Source organism: Fukomys damarensis, unplaced genomic scaffold (genome assembly GCF_012274545.1).
Source record: "Fukomys damarensis isolate Sample0158 unplaced genomic scaffold, DMR_v1.0_HiC HiC_scaffold_14, whole genome shotgun sequence".
NCBI lineage: Eukaryota > Metazoa > Chordata > Mammalia > Rodentia > Bathyergidae > Fukomys > Fukomys damarensis.
In genome coordinates this window covers 72,326,266-72,341,151 of record NW_022900926.1, presented here as the reverse complement: position 1 = coordinate 72,341,151, position 14,886 = coordinate 72,326,266, and the positions used below count along the sequence as shown (strand labels likewise).

At 44.8% G+C, this 14,886-nt stretch overlaps 1 protein-coding gene across 7 annotated transcripts in view; it reads left to right on the top strand.

Moving 5' to 3' along the window:
• The window catches only part of Scml4 (Scm polycomb group protein like 4), a 99,137-nt gene that overhangs the window by 26,595 nt on the left and 57,656 nt on the right, over positions 1 to 14,886 (top strand). The window contains exon 1 of one of the 7 annotated variants that reach the window (XM_010635320.3): positions 13,380 to 13,399. The exons of the other annotated variants lie outside the window; for them this stretch is intronic. The gene's annotated coding sequence lies outside the window, so the exon portion shown is untranslated. Of the gene's footprint in view, positions 1 to 13,379; positions 13,400 to 14,886 lie in introns of those variants that run through there. 7 annotated transcript variants of the gene reach the window in all.

Below are 14,886 nucleotides of genomic sequence, written 5' to 3'. Positions count from 1 at the left end.
AAAAAAAAAAAAAAAAAAAAAAAAAGAATAATCCCTTTTTCCTGGCTAACTGCTCTTAGTTATTTTGACTCTTTCACAAAGGAAAGTGCCATATGCCATTCTCTCCCCTGTTTTGGGGTGGGGTACCAGGGATCGAACTTGGGACCTTGTGCTTGTGAGGCAGGTGGCCGTACCATTGAACTAAATCCCCAGCCCCCTTCCCTCATTTTTGAGTCAGTATTTATTTTAATTCTTGCCCCCAGAAATAGGTGTAAAACTCCAAATGTCTTCTGGATAATGGGATTATTGTTTCTTTTGATCTGGATCCTAGAAAATCTGTATTCCCATGAGCTTTTTGGGTTTTTTTGTTTTTGGTACCAGGGATTGAACTCCCATGAGCTTTTTCATAAAATGGTCTGCATCATAATCTAAATAAGGTGTGCCACTGACTCAGATTCCTAAATCTTTTTCACACTGGAAGCCTTTCCTGTCAAATCCATAATACACTTTTGTGAATGACAGTTCAGCTTTGTTTCTTTTTCTTTTTCTTTTTCTTTTTTTTTTTTTGAGACAAGGTCTTGCTATGTAGTTCATGTGGGCCTTGAATCACTGTGTAGCCTAGGCTGTCCTCAAACTCACAGAAATCCTCCTGCCTGAGCCTCCCATTTTTTATCTATTAAAAGTTTCATTTGATTGCTATTCATGATTGAAATTTTTGAATCTCATTTCTGCCATCTGTAACATTAGTTGTATCTTGACATAAGTCATCTGCTTATTTGATAAACCTGCTCTCTAAAGCTTCACCCATGCCACCAAGGAGACTATAACTAAAACTAGAGACCTATGGCAGCTGGAGACAACCTGAAGACTGGTGCTGCCATTATCTATGCAGCTGGAATTCTAGGTGCTATTTCCTTAGTCATGATTCTACCCAGCAGTTTTATCATTTTCTTTATATGTTGCTATCTGATCCATGAAATAATCATGGGGAAGATTTGTCAAATACTTTGCAATAATTAGGAGACTTCATGATTGTAGCATCCTCACAATTTCTAACCTAATTGTCCTGCCTGTGGGCCTCAGTATATCTAGTTAGGTTATGCCTTAAACTTGAGGGGAACACATGCATTCTCTAAAGAAGCCAATGTCACTTTACAAATGACCATAGTTTTTATAAGCATTTAACAGTTGTTTGATAATCAGATCTGTAGCCGATGACTATAATTATTCATGTCTGTAACACAAGTCATTTTGAAAATTGGGCTAACGTGTGCCCCTTTCCACTGTTCCAGTGCTTTTGTTTTTTTCCTGATTCCTTGGAAATTTTCTAACAGCAGCTGTCGTAAACCCCTGCTGCACTTGGGTGGCTTTGTTGGAGCCTGCAGAGGTTTTAGCTCATTAATCCCGGGAGCTGGGGTCAATGTCCCCACCCTAGCCACCCCAGCATCTCACCCTTGTCACCAGCTCTTCTGCCTCTGGTGTGAGACAGTTCCCTTTTCTGTACCAGATGCAAATAAAACAGTCCCCGTCACCTGTAACTCCCCAGTCAATTCTATCTTCTACTTGCCCTGAAAATTAGGAAAGGACCCAGGGATGCATCTGTGTTTTCTTTGCCTGCGTGATGCTTGGCCACCTGCGTTTTGGCTCTGAGACTCGCTCTGGCCCCTCCTAGAGTCCGAGGGCTCATCCCAGAGCTGCATTGCCACAGGTGCATTTCAGTCTATGTGCTTGTCTTCGTGTCCCTTTGTGTCCTCAGAGCCAGACCCAAATGCCTCATGTGTGTCCAATAAACATTCACATTGGTACAGATGTTCAGAAGGTAAATAGCAAGCTGATTAAGAATTGATTCAGTTGGTGTTGTGCAACCTCAGGAGACCTCTGAAAAGGAGAGAAAACTTTCAAAAATAACTGAGTGAGACCCTATTTGCTGACTGCTATCCACCAGAGAGGGAGCAGGGCAAAGGGGACATTATTTTTCCTCTTTAATTTTTCTTTTAGAGCCAAGAAGTAGATGTCCGCAGTTGAGTCACTGCATGGCTCCTGCCCTGCCTCTGTTTATTTATTTCTTTAATTCATTAGAGACAATGTCTTCTATGTATCCTAGACTAGGCTCAAACTTGTGATCCTCCTGCCTTAGCCTCCCAAGGGTTTGGGATTACAAGTGTGTGCCACCGTACCCTTCTACCTTTTGGTTTGAGTCAGTTGAACCATACTGGCTGAGGAGTCACTGTAAGCCAAGCCTGAGAAGTCACATAAGCTTTCACCCAGCTCAGACATGGTGTGTGTGTGTTTGTGTGTGTTTGTGTGTGTGTGTGTATGTGTGTGTGCGTGCGTGTGCACCTGCATGCACACACTTGGCTTCTACGCTTTGTGGTCTTGGAGAGCCAGCTTTTAAAATGCAACACCTTCCACCTCCTACTGGAAACAAAGGCCCTGGGAGATGGCTGTCATGGGATCTCAGCCACTCACACCTTGATAAGCAGATGCTGGACTAGAGAGTGGGTGGGCATCACCTCGTGACTTCTGGAGACACCAGGAGTCATCTGAGCTGTGAGCTGTGTAGATTTGACTTATTATTTAGATCCATCTTCTGTATAAGGGGGACACATCAAGACTCTTGTCTTAAGGGCTTTTAGTGAGGATTTAGCAAAATAACACATGCATGTTTTATTAATTTGCTTGTTTATCCTCCTCTACTGTTGCCTGGCTGGTGCTGAGAGTTGAGCCCTGCACGTAGCTGTGTACAGGGACAGCATCTGCAGTGTGAGGACACAGGTATGATGGAGTTGTGGACAGGCCAGGGGACTCTGATCTCTGCCTCCCTGTCTCAGGGAGGCTTGAAATAACTCTGGCAGTTTTGCCATGGGCTGGCAGACTGCTGGCCCACAGAGACCGTCTTTGTGGTTATTGGCCACTGCCCTTTATGGAGTGAGCGCATCCAGGGGCTGCTTCCCCTTGGGTGACCTATATGAGTGCGCCATGGAGAAGCTCTGTGTTGATGATGCGGACTGTGGGAGATTCAGGTGCAAGCTACAGCATGCAGGGAAATGCCAGGAGTGGGTGAGGGCATCGCTATGTGCCTGGCATAATAGTAGATGACCAGAAAGTATCATTGGCTGGTGCAGGAACGAGTGAGGGGAGAAAGAGAATCATCCTTTTCTGGCCAGTGCTTCCCTTTTGAAGGCTAACAGCTTGCTTTCTGGCCCTGGTCTTGTAGTACCTTTGAAGCCTGGAAAGCAACTGGCTGTGCGAGGGAGGCCATATGGAAACACTGGCCAGAGAGATAATGACCTGCCCACCCTGTCCTTGCTGGGATGCTGGGTGGTGAAGTAGGAGGGGAGGGGTGCTGCGCAAGCAGTGAGCACATGTCCAGATGTGACTGGTGACAGCGGTGGGCAGCTTGGACCCACATCTCCTCTCAGCCCCCAAGCTTTCTAGAGAGCTCCAAACCCCTTCTGGTGCCAGCTTATGGCCAGCAGCTCTACCCCCATGAGGCAGGTACTGTCTGAACAGGAGACGGCACTACTGTGAACTCTGCAGGAAGAACCAAGGGTGTGGCCCCGTTGGGGTGCATTGCTTTTGTTATTTTGGTTTGACAAGTACACATAAATGGTTCTGTTGTGTGCTGTCTTTGAGATACTACAAACAGGGTGATCAGGAAACAAGTTTCTGTTGACTCTGTCCTCTTCAAGGAGAACAACAACAACAACAAAAAAATAGTACTACTTGTCTGAGAACAGCAGTAATTTATATCCCACAGGGCTCTATAAATCTCCAGGTCTCTCCTGGTCATTTTCTCATGGGATCCTTACTATAGTCTGCTGCTGAGGACCTGGCAAGTGCTGGATTTTAGTTTGACATCTCAGAACACTGAATCCCAAGGGCCACTCTGCCATCCACCCACTGCCCACTGACTCTCAAAGCCAGCTCTTCTGATCCCTGGAGAAACACAGTCCTTGTCTGTTCAGGAAGATTAATCAGTTTTAAGATAACTACATATCTGCTCTTTGCCGTTCACTTCTAAAATGCCTGTTTGCTTGGCCTGCCTAGAAGAAGAGGGCTTTGGTTCCAGTGTTGATTTTCTGCCACCTGCTGTATCCTGCTCATTGTGGGCCCAAGGCAGTGTTTCTTTCTGTCCAGTGGGGTCCCTGGGGCAAACTTCAAGTTGCCACATCTCAATATATAACTCTAACAAAGTACCTTAGATACTCCAGTATTTTCCAAAGAGTATCATAATGAAGATATCATAGTCACACATTTCTGGACTCAGGGTAAGTGACTATGGACCTGAAAAATCTGTAAAATATCTGTGTTGGAAAGATTGCCCACTAAGGATTCCCTCTCCTGGAGGAATTCACAGATCCCCAACACTGGCAAGTGGTTTCCTGTCCAGGTGCCCACTTGGAGAGTTGTGACTGATGTTATTTGAACCTATTGCTTTATTGTCTAAGTTTTGAGGATATTTCTTAGTAAGATATTTGAAAGGAATCTGGGTCTACAGTTGGTTTATATCACAAAACTTCATCTTGAAGAGAGAGTTTGCTTTGTAAAGATTGAACTAGAAACAACCCAAACACCAAACCACCAGCACTTTCTCAAAACTAAATGTAAATAAAGTATAAATAGAGAACAAAACAGGAAATTGTGGTTTGCTAAAAGAGAAAGAAAAATGTGTGGCCCTGCAAAGTACCTTTCCTTACACTTGGCATGCAGGTTCAGGTCCAGGTCCAGAGTGACGAAGTCCCTGGTCTCCTTGACAGAGACCATCACCTTCCAGCAAGTGCTGGCTTCAACCACTCTTGAACAATCTTAGCACATATCTGGAAGTGGGGCAGGGGAAGGTGATATCAAAATTCAGATGTGTTATGTACAGGTACCAACTCCTCACAAGGAATGTAATCCTTATGTACTGCAAACATGTACTAAAAATACTTTCTGGATCAGCTATGTGTGTTGTGGGCACTGACCAAATAATTACTATCCAGTCACCTCGTGACTAGTTACTGGTCATCTCATACCATCTCAGCTCTCACTTAATAGGCGACAGAGGTGGGGAGCTATGGGCTGAAGGGTCAAGTTTCCCTCCTTTTCCCCACCCGGCTCCATTGATGGCTCGGTGGATTCCAGCCAGGGCTGACCCAAGAGGACAGCTGAAGAGATTTGTGCAAAGAGCCTGGGGAGGAGCCTGAGAGGTGACCTCTTGCAACTCTTCTGGGCCTCAGCTCCTCCTCTGTAATCCAAGGACAGTAATGTCTATCTGAGAACCACTGGAAAGAATGAAAGAGACAAAGCAGGTGCCGACCTATTTTGGCAGCATGAGGTACACTGCCTTGCTGGGGTGGCCTTCTTGTTGAAAAGTGGCTTTTGAGCACTCCACAGGTGCAGTTCTGAGCCTGGAGACCCCTAGTAACCAAAAAGGGCAAATGTCCTGGGCTGGATCCTGCTACCTCAGTGCTGAGGAGTGGGGGGAGTCCTGGAAGAGGGGCAGGTCACTGGGCATTCCTTCATCTATGCATGCATTCATTTGGGGAGCAATTGCTAAGTCCCTTAGATGTGCAAACCCTGAACTGGGGCAGGGTGATCCGTGGGTTGAGATGTAAAGCCTCTTCAGGGGCTCAAGTATGTTGAAAGAGATAGACTCGGACACAAACAAATGGAACAACACATTGCAGGTGCTGTAATCACAACACAGGGAAGGATGTAGAGTAGAAAAATTCCATGTGGCCATTTCCAGGCCCAGCTATGAAGGAGCCTTGGGAAAACTACTTCTCTAAGGAACACGTCTTTGAAGGTGATGATTTTTGATCTAGCCAAGGACTAGACATGTCATTTGACTCACATCCCAGGCAGAAATTCATGTTTGTAGGAGAGAGACACAAGGGGATAGGTAGCACTCTTTTTTGAAAAGCTGAGCAAATCAGGCAATGTCCTTACACAAACCTGTGGGGGTGGAGGATTAGGAGTTCCTGAGATCTGTGGTGATGCAACTCTTACTGTGAGTTCTCATGATATCCTTGCTTGCAGACAGAAGCGGGTCAGTCTCATTGTTATGTCCAAGCCTGTGACCACCTCTAGAATGAGCTAGGATTAGGGGAGAGCCTCGAGCCTAGTTGTCTCTAGTGCCAGAACAAGAGAGTAGCAGGCTGCAGAGACCTGGTCCCTCAAAACCTCAGTCCTCACGACCTCTTCTCTTTGAGCATCCTGGGCTCTTTGGTGCCCATCTTCAAAATACAATTCACCTTAGAACCACCCTCTTGCCATGTCACACTGGGGAATCTGTTCTCTACTAAGTGGTTAGCCTTCAAGGCCAGAGATGGGCATGGGGGATTCGCCCTACCGTGGTACCCTCCACATCCCACACAGGTCACGTCACCCCTCCAAAGCACCAGAGAGGGAGATGAGTGAGGAGCTGCTCTAAGATCCTTCGCCCCTTGCCTCCCCCACTGTCGAGAAGGCTGTCATGATGCCATGGCTGCCTTGGCACAGCCTTTCTCCTGGCTCCCGTCTTAGGGTACAGCTGCAGGCAATGAAGTTGCTTGGCTCCAGTCTACGGAATCAGTTTCTCAGCAGCAGGGGCCACACCAATAAATCTGTAGTATTCCCGGCCCTTTTGTTTCCACGTTGTCTTTTGGTTCTGGGGGCTTGAGTGGAGTCGGTGCTTCCCTTGCCTTTGCTGCCTATGGAACTGAGTCTGAGTCTGAATGGGGGTTTCTGTCTCTTTTACCAGCTCACTCTGTCAGCTTTGCTTGATGGGGAGTTTGGAGATCTAAACCTACAGAGACGAGGTTGCTGAGGCCCAGTGTGGTTAAGTGACTTTTCTGCCTGTCGGTTAGTGTTGGGTAGAGACCGCGGAGGAGTCTGGTCCAGGATATTTCCCCTAGCACTCGGAACTACGCCTCGGGTGCCATAACTGCCCACTGCACTGGCTGCTGGTCTGGGCAGCTGAATCATGGGGTTGTTAGGCACCTGGGTCAGAGCAGGTGCACAAATCAAGGGACACGGAAAGTGCAGCACCCACATACCGGCTCTCCATCTGTAATCTTCTCAGGATCCAGAGCCCCTGACCCCACCCACCTCCTACACCCTAGTGCAGCTGGTCCCGGCTGACCAACAGCCGGGGATGTCAGTCCTTCACTTAGGCTTGATTGACGTTGCTTTAGTTTTTGAAGACGTGCAATACCCCACAGTTACAATACAGTAGGCAAGAGAAGTCCCTTCTTCAGCTTCTAGACCCCCCAGTGCCCCTCATTACTCTACTAAGGTGCAGTTATTCCCACCTCAAAAACACTTCCAGGGATGCGTTAGGCATCTATACGTGTATACAGCAGACCCCCTTTATCCACAGGGGACGTGTTCTAAGGCTGCCCTAAAACTGCGGGCAGTACTGAGCCCTATAGATACTGTTTCCCCACACATAGTTACCTATGATAACATTTAATTTACAAATTTGGCACAGTAAGAGATTAATAAAAAGTGATAATGAAACAAAACACTTATGACCATATATTGTACTAAAAGTTATGTGACTGTGGTCTCCCCTGTCTCTGAAAAATATCCTATTCTTCATTGCCCTATGGTAATATTTTCATCCCACAGCTGACTACGGGTGACTGAGCCCCCAGAAAGCTCACCTGCAGATAAAGGGGACTACTGCAAGCATGCATAGATCTGTATAAATTTCTGCATGCATCTTGGTCACGACCACATGATAGTACCCTGTGCACGCCACTATGTAAATTTCAGTACTTATCCTGGGGGTTGCTCCTTCTCCTTTTCCTTTTTACCATGTCACTGGCACAGAACATCACATCTTTTCTAACCTCCAGGCTCTTCTCACGAACGTGGATTTTTGCCTGTAGCGGTATCTGCAGGCATAGCCACAGAAAGGCTATCCTTTCAGATAGTGGGAAGACAGGACATCCCCAGAGGAGCTTTTCTTACACGCTTCCCATTCTGCCCCGTCATTAATGACCTGTCGAAAGGGCAGGCAGCTGCTGTCCCTTTCATGTATGTCTGCTGAAGTTTAACTAAGAGATCTCTTTTTTTGGTACCTGGATCAAACTCAGGCCCTTGTGCTTGTGAGGCAGGCAGTGGAACCACTGAGCTAAATCCCTGGCCTGGGGGAATCTCTTTAGTATGTAAAGCATTGGATTTTTAGTACAGGATAACGTGGAGTGATGAATAAGCCAAAATAGCAGGTAGGGCACTCAACCATAGCCCTTGCAGTTGCTGCCACTCTTAGGCTCTAGGGACAGAGAGAGGAAGTGGAGTAGTAGAAGCCAGGGCCAGGTCAGCCAGCAGAGGCTGGGACCCTGTGGGCCTGTCCTGCAGAAGCTGGAGGCAGAGGAGAGATAGTTCCTGGTGGAGACCTAGCAAAGCAAAGAGCAGATCCTACATCTCCTGCTTCACCATAGCCAACCCTACCCCGTAAGCCGGGCACCCAGCACCTCGCAGGGAGCAAATGCAGCCAGCTGTCAGAGGACCCATGGGAAGCAGTGTGAGGGGGCAGCCTCCTGTGTGAGGAGCACCACTGAGAGAAACAGCCCCTGGGCCAACACCCAGAGTCTTGGGATACCACGTGAAGTGAAAGGCCATGGGTGGGGGGACTTGATCTAAAAAGAAGGGAGGGCCACCTGAAGGGAGGTGGCATGACCAGTCCCTCCTGGGCCTGGCCCCACTTTCTCCTGCTCTCTGAGGCACCTCCTAAGGGGCAGCTCTAGGGGTTGAAGATGCCTTCTTTCCCTTCCTGGGTAGGCCGAGGGGACTGGTGGGTCCCAGAAAGCAGGGAGACTTGGGTGTAGCTGAACAGCTGCCCAGAACTCTGACGCTGTTCTCTCCACCCTGTCAACTGCTCTAACATGTTTCCAAACCCTGCAGCGTAGATGGTGCTTTCCCATGTCGCTGTGCTTATTCTCCTGACTCTGTCCATGTGTCTTTCATCCTTCCCCTGAAGTGACTGACTCTTGGTTTTCTATCACCTTGGCTGCTGTGACCTTACGTAGGCAGGAAAAGTCCCACATTTGGAGTCAGGAGAGGGGCCTCAGTAGGCTCGGCCAAGGATAAAGGGACTTGGCAGGCATTTGGAGTCTTCACTCACAGGACAGCCTCCTGACGAGGACCCAGACAGACAACAACAGAGTGAGAGTTCTACCTGAGAAGGAAGATTGGGTCTTGAAGACTCATTGTACTTACTGGGCACACTTAGAGCTTTACCTCCTACCCGGGGAAGGAACAAATCTGCGCACTGAAACTCCTCTGAAGACATTTGGCAGATCCATCACTCTGTACGGGGGGCGCTACGGGGGATTGAACCCAAGGCCTTCACACCAAACTCACCCCCAGCTGTTTGTGTGTGTGTCTCTGTGCGTGTGTGGGGGAGACAGGGTCTCACTAAACTGCCCAGGCTGGGCTCCAACTTGAAATTGTCCTTACCTCAGTCTCCCAGCATCCTGGGATTATATGCACAGGCCACCACACCCAGCTAGATTCAGTTGAATCCTCTTTCTACCTGGTTAATCCCTTCTGTACCTGGGTCACCTCATTTTTTCAGGACAGACTGACATAGTTACAATTTCTTCACATTTATTCTTTTCTACTTAGACATATAGAGACAAATTAGTACTTAATAGGACTAAATAACTATACATAGTTGTCTTACATCTACTGAAATAAAAAATAAATTATATTTTATTCTATTCATGTCCCTTCCTATTAAAATAATGACATCTTTTTGCTGCATCTTATCTAAGACTTACAAGTATCGAGAAGAGCTCATTGCCTTTTACAGCCATTTATTTCAATTCAGTGCATTATTATCATTCTTATGATTGATTCATACATGATTACGACTTGCTACTTTGTCCCCTTCATACCCTCCCTGATATCCTTAAAATCATCCTTATTCTGATCATCATCAGATATTGCAAGCTAATCTAACCTAAGGTATGACATTGTCTATCTCTTGGTTTTAAAAATAAAATACGAAGAATAAAACCAAAGAGCAAAATTTCAGCCGGGGATTTAGCTCAGTGGTTCAGTGGCCTGCCTTGCAAGTGCAAGGACCCGAGATCAATCACCGGTACCAAAAAAAAGAAAAAAAAAATTGAGTGCATGTAAGTGTTGGTTTTGGCTTCTGTTGGCTGCATTTTAGCATCAGAGCTGGGAAAAACATGTATTAAAGAACTTTATTTTCTCAGATTTAGGAGATTATATAGCTGTCCCAATTCTTAGCATATGGTTTCAGTGACCTTGGAAAAGTTTTATTATACTGAACCTATTTCTATTCAAATAAATGTATTTCTACCCAGAATTTTAAAATTTGCAAGAGCACGTTGTACCGGGGCCATGGGTTTTTTGCCCAGGTGAGTGGGCTGAGAGCCAGACTGGAGACGCTGCCAGCGCACCATGGGTACTTTCTGAACCAAGCACTGAGAAGAGCAGAGTGAGGTGTGAGACCCAGTCCCCCACCTCAGGAACAAGCAGAAATCACTTCTATGCAGAAGATGGGAGAAAGCTATGTCAATCAGCATTTCACCAGGTGCTTGACAAAGGCAAGGGTCAGGTGACAAGGGCAGAGGGAACTGAGAGACCAGAGTGTGCAGAGAGAGGTTTCTGAAGCAGGAAGTCTCGGGCTGCCTTGGACAGGGCTGGGTTTTAGCCAGGTGCAAGGTGCATCTTCATCACCGAAGCAGCCTCGCCTTGTGTGAGCCCCAGCAGCCTGCAGAGTGTGGGATGAGGTGTACATCAGGCGGCCCGCAGAGTACCACTGAAGACACTGGCACATAGGGATTTCCGTTTGGTGCCTAGAACATAAGAGTCCGGTTGTGCTTTCGGAAAGACAGCGAGAAAGACCGGAATACCAGAGTCAGGGGCCCGTTCCATGCAGTTAATAGAAGGAAGGAACTCAGAATCCAATGGAGACCAGAAATGTGGTAATAGCTACTCACAGTGCCGTTAGAAAGAACAGAAAGTGTCCAGTCTGGCTGTCCCACTCATTGTGTGTAAGCCCTGACAGATGCCTGCTGGAACTTTCTGTCACCAGCCCTGTGCCTTTAGCTTGTTGGGCCATGCGTGGTGCAAGCCCAGCTCTGATGTCACCTGGGGACTTTCCCGCCTCACTCCTTCAGCTTTGCTAGAGCCTACCTTGATATGAGATGCTTCCATTTTTAATGAGGGTTTATTACATGTCTAATTTCTGGACTGACTTTTTCACTGATCCAGTGGCTACTCCTATACTATACAGCTGCCGACGGTGTGATTTTACAGTGTATTTTAGTAATCAGCGAGCAAATCCCCCTCACTCACTTTTGTTCGGCCCATTCTTTTCCTAAAGTTAGTTTGAACTTTTAGTGTGATTGCATTTTATTTATAGAGTAGTTTAGGTGAAAATTATATTTTAAAAATATTCATCTGTCCAATAATAAGATGGACTTTTTCTGTGCATTTCCAAGTCTTAATAGCAGAAGTAGAATATCTAAAAAAATACTATTGTCTTTACTTGAATCCCTGTCCTTCTAATTATATCTGTATGGAGAGCTGAGGAGGGTCTTGGATGGGGTCCTCTCTGCAAGGAAATAGCATCAGGGATGCTGGCTGATGATAGATGAATCCTAGGTGAAGGAATAGCATGTCACATAAGCTTCATGTTACCATTGGCTTCTCTTGTCCAAGTGCCATGTACTCAGCTGAGGAATGCTGAGTTAGAAAACTCTAATGAGAGGTCACAGCAAGCTTCCCTGAGCCAAATGATGAAAAAATGAGAGGAATAAAGTAGAGGGGAACAAAGAGTACTCCAGGCAAATATAGCTGCATATGCAAAGGCCCTGTGGTGAGCGGAAGTGTGGCAAATATAAACACCTGAAAAGGTGGGGGGTTCTGTATTATCTTCTAGCTCATAGGGCTGAAGAGAACTAGCCTGTTTCTTTTTCCCACTGTAAATAATCTGTTGGTTCTTCCTAAATGGGTGTGTATCATTTCTTTGCTTCTGAATACATTATTTTCCTTAGAATTAGTGTTTATTTTTTATTTTTCTTAAGTTCATTTCCTCTTACATTTGTGTATTTTATTTTTCTACTGGTTTGAAGCTCTCTTTACACTTATGAAACAATTTCATTGTGCCTCCATAGTTCTCCCTGAAAAAAATCCCTCCTGTTTTATTTTCACTGCATGTTAGGACCTTTCCTTATTTTCAGTATTTACCTTTGCCAGTTTTAATTTTTTTTATGCCTTATTTTTAGAAGCGGGGGTTCCAGGGTACCTGCACTTTTTTGCCACCACCTTTTTCAGAACGTGTAAGTCTGTTATGGAAAGAACAACTTCATAAGTGCTCCCCCTCCGCTTTTTTCCCCCTTTACTGGGGATTGAACCTATGTGTAGAAGCTAGGCAAGTGCTCTACCACTGTGCTGCATCCTGGTCTCAGACTCTTTAAATTATTCCAAGGAGATATTAGATAATCCCCAGTTGTTAAAATAACTTCATTCTTACTCACTTGAGCAACCCCATTACTTGCAATTGTTCGTGTCTGTAACAAGAGCAGATTCGCAGTCCATGGATGAAATACGCAGTAGTCTGGTTGTGGTGAGTTGAGGAGACTGCGGGAGACTTCCTGTCTCCACTGTTTCCCGGCCGCTGAGGTACTGAGCCTCCCACCGGAAATGGTTCACTGTGGCTCCATTCGCATGAAATTCATTTATTGGATTTAGTTATCCCGATCGGGCCATTCAATCTCCAAGATGGATGGCTACGAAGGCAGGAAGAGGAAAGCAGTACAGATCCTGGCTTTTCCAAGAGGGAGAGAGAAGTGGGGTGAAAAAAAAAAACGTGTAAAAGATGGTCCCCTCCTGAAAGATTTTTGACACGAGGATTTTTGACACAATGAAAATTTTTTTAGAAAATTAAGTTCATTTCAGATGATAAAAATTTTGGTTAGATTTACTTATAGTGGATGTTTTGTTGCCATTTAAATTTCATTTTCTGTGATTTGATATTAGTATAGAGGAATATAATAGATACTTTGTTTAAAAATTCTTAGGTTGCTATATTGATTAATTTACTGGTCTTTCTTTACTTTTCAAAACTTATTAATAAGACTTTTACAAGGAAGTGTCTCAGCAAACCTGAGACTCACTGTAGGGGAACTCAGCCGATTCACCTTTTGAGAGGACTCATTCTCACAAGAGAGGGAAGAGGTTTTCAGCGCCTTCTCTGATGATGAATTTTCTTTCTTTTCTTTTTTTTTCTTCCTTCCTTCCATTCTTCTTGTCTTCCTTTCATCTCTCTCTCTCTCTCTCTCTCTCTCTCTCTCTCATTTTTCTATCAGGAATTGAACTCAGGACCTTATGCTTTCTAGGCAGGTGCAGCGCTACTGAGCTACATCCTCAGCCCTCTCTCTTACACCAGGAAAAATTCCTGTTTGCACAGGTACAGTAATAATGAAGATGGAGAAACTTGGTAACAATAGGTCAAGATGGGATTCAGACCAAGTTTCGCATAACAAAAACGATACTGATAAATTCTGTTGGTTCTTTGGTGTTTGGGGCAATCTCTTTTTTAAATTTTCATTATGATTATTAATATTTGTACAAATTGATAGGATCCACTGTGATATATACAGGCACATGTTCTATCCTTTCCCTCCCTGCTTTCTCTATTCTCCATCTAGTTTTTTTCCCCAGCCCCTAGTACTAGTAGTCCTTCTACTTTCAGGTCATCTCTTTGTTTTGCATATGAAAGAACATGCAATACTTGGCTTTCTGCATTTTTTTTTTTGGTACTAGGGACTGAACTCGGGTCCTTGCACTTGCAAGGCAGGCAGCGGAACCACTGAGGTAAATCCCCAGCCCTTGGCTTTCTGTATACAGCTGATTTTGCTTAGCATGATTATCTCCAATTCCATCCATTTCCCCACAGATGACAGGGTTTCATTCTCTTTTATGGCTGTATAATACATATCTAGGAATCGATACAGAAAGAAGTGTGATCTATATCTATGTATAGATACAGATATAGATCATGTTTCTTTTATTCCTTTATCTGCTGACAGGCACCTAGGCTGATTCCACAGCTTGTCTGTTCTCAACAGTGCTGCAACAAGCATGGGTGTGTGGGTATCTCTTTTGTGCGCTGACTTAATTACTCCTTCGGACGTTTACCCAGAAGTGGGACAGCTGCATCATACAGTTCAGCTTTTAGTTTTTTGAGGAAGATCCATACTGTTTTCCATAATGGCTACGCTAATTTACATTCCCGCCAATAACACTTGTCTGTCTTCTCCCTTTCTTTCTTTCCTTCTAAATAGCCGTTCTAACTGGAGTGAGGAGGAATCTGATTATAGTTTTGATTTGCATTTTCCTGCTGGCTAAAGAAAGTGAGCAATTTTAAGGATATTCACTGGCTATTTTTATTTCTTTTGAGAATTGTCTTTTCAGACAGTTGTCCATTTTTTTTATTGGATTGCTTGGGAGTTTGTTATTTGTTTTAAAATTCTTTATATATTCTGTATAAAAGGCTTTTCATTCACATCCTTGGTTAGATTCAGATTTGTTCACTCAGACATAGCTGTAGATACAGACAGATAGTGGCATTGTGAATGAGATTATTTTCTCCATTCCTTTCTCAAAAAGTTATTATTGGCATATAAAAACACTATAGATTTTTTTGTAGGTTGATTTTGTATCCTAGGCAGCATCTTTTTTGAAAAATGAATATTTGTGGCTTTGGAACAGCAGAATACACTAAGTCTAGGAACAAAATTGTTTTGCTTGCATGTTAATAAGTTCATGTTCTCTGATTATCACTCATCCGCTCTAAGATGCCTTTAATTATATCACATGTAGTTATTCTGCATACTACTAAGAAAGAAAAAAATGCTCTTTGTGGAGTTCTGACATTCTCAAAAGTACTATAGG